The following is a 2,621-nucleotide window of genomic DNA, read 5'->3' on the forward strand; positions in this document are numbered from 1 at the left end:
ACACCATTCTTTGTAAACCCTAGAAATGGTTGTGCGTGAAAATCCCAGTAACTGAGCAGATTGTGAAATACTCAGACCGGCCCGTCTGGCACCAACAACCATGCCACGCTCAAAATTGCTTAAATCACCTTTCTTTCCCATTCAGACATTCAGTTTGGAGTTCAGGAGATTGTGTTGACCAGGACCACACCCCTAAATGCATTGAAGCAACTGCCATGTGATTGGTTGGTTAGATAATTGCATTAATGAGAAATTGAACAGGTGTTCCTAATAATCCTTTAGGTGAGTGTATATATATATATATATACATACATACATACATACATACATACATGCTAGAAAGTCATTACTATGTTATCTTAAAGGCTAACTAAGCAAACATATATCATTATAGAACAGAGTTCATAGGTCTACACATGGTTTTAGGGAACAGGCTCGTAGGTCATACCGTTTGACATTGTCTCCAAGGTTCTCATCGTAAATAACAAACAGAAATCAAACTACCTTCTGGGCTGACCTTCTAGCTTGACCTTATCTTTCTTAAGTATACAAGAGAGAAAAACAGGTGTAAGAAAAGAATTTCTAACTTTCCTTCCACACATACATACATAATTACAAACCAGAGGTATGCCAAAAAATATAAAGAGGAAGAAAATGTGGTATAGCACATACAAAAGGGATGGTGATGAAACAAAATACATAGAATATGTTGAGCTGCAAAGAGATCTTAAGAAAGGGATCAGGAAAGCAAAGAGGGAAATAGAAAGAAACATAGCTCTTGGAGCTACAACCAATGCAATGAGCTTTTTTCAAAATTACAACAGCAAGCGGTCAATTAAGGAGGAGGTGAAACAGATAAAGGGCAATAATGGAGGTATCTTGGAAAACGAACAAGATGTGGCAAATATTCTAAATGAGTATTTCACAGAGGTTTTTACAAAAGAAAAAACAGATGACATGCCACAGGTTGACATTCAGTCCAGTCAAACCCTAAGAGAGATCAGGATAAATAAGGAGGAGGTACTAAAGGGACTAGCAGAATTAAAATCAAACAAATCACCTGGGCCAGATGGGATATTTCCAACATTACTTAAAGAAATGAGGGAAATTATGTATAGGCCGCTAACTCGATTATTCCAAATGACACTTAGAACAGGGGATGTTCCCACTGACTGGAAGACAGCAAATTTCATACCAATCCACAAGAAAGGGGACAAAACTGAGCCAGGAAATTACAGACCAATCAGTCTCACCTGCATCACCTGTAAAATGTTGGAAAAAATGATTAGACAGAAAATAGAGGAGCATCTCAATGAAAACCATATTCTTGGAGATAGTCAACATGGGTTTAGACGAGGCAGATCATGTCTTACTAACTTAATAAATTTGTTTGAACATGCAACTGCAGCTGTAGATCACATGAAAGCATATGATATGATATACTTAGATTTCCAAAAAGCTTTTGATAAGGTTCCACACCAAAGACTGATCCTCAAATTGGAAGCTGTAGGCATTCAGGGTCATGTAAGTAGATGGATGATGAACTGGTTGATGTATAGGAAACAGATTAGAGGAGTCACTTCTAACTAGAGTGAGGTTGTTAGTGGAGTTCCACAGGGATCAGTACTAGGGCCTTTGCTTTTTCTAATCTATATTAATGATCTGGTCTCTGGGATACTTAGCAACCTTGTCAAATTTGCAGATGATACTAAAATAGGTGGCTCAGCAGATACAATCTTGGCAGCACATGCTATTCAGAGGAACGTAGATAAATTCAGTTGTGGGCTGACACCTGGCAAATGAAATTCAATGTGGACAAGTACAAGGTAATACATGCAGGAAACAAAAATGTCCACTATAATTACACTATGGGAGGTACAGATCTAGATGAAGTAATGCATGAGAAAGACCTAGGAATCTATGTGGATTCACTTTCTCCATCCAAACAATGTGGGGAAGCAATACAAAAGGCATACAGAATGCTAGGGTATATTGTCAAAAGTGTAGAATTTAAAACAAGGGAAGTAATGTTAAGACTGTACAATGCGCTAGTTAGACCTCATCTGGATACTGTGTACAGTTCTGGGCACCACACTTCAAGAAGGATATTGCTGCTTTAGAGGCAGTTCAGAGGAGAGCAACCAGAGTTATTCCAGGTCTGAAGGGAAAGTCCTACTCGGAGAGACTGAGGGAACTGAACCTTTTCACCCTGGAACAGAGGAGATTACGTGGGGACTTGATCCAAGTCTTCAAAATCATGAAAGGCATCGACCACATCAAACCAGAGGAGCTTTTCCAGATCAGCAGGGACACACGCACCCGGAGACACAAATGGAAATTGGGCTTCAAGGCATTCAAAACGGAAAACAGGAGACACTTCTTTACACAGAGAGTAGTCACAATCTGGAATAAACTACCCAGCGATGTGGTTGAAGCTGGAAGTTTGGGAACATTTTAAAATAGTCTGGATAGGATATTGGATCACTTAGATATTAATGAACACCAAACGAGCACGATGGGTCGAATGGCCCCCTCTCTGACTGAGTGGTTGACAGACGGCAAGCAACGAAATGTATGTGCTCTGTGATGTCATAGCAGTAAGCTGAGAGAGGCTCGAGATG

The sequence above is a fragment of the Amia ocellicauda genome, unplaced genomic scaffold, assembly GCF_036373705.1.
Source record: "Amia ocellicauda isolate fAmiCal2 unplaced genomic scaffold, fAmiCal2.hap1 HAP1_SCAFFOLD_59, whole genome shotgun sequence".
Taxonomy (NCBI): Eukaryota; Metazoa; Chordata; class Actinopteri; order Amiiformes; family Amiidae; genus Amia; species Amia ocellicauda.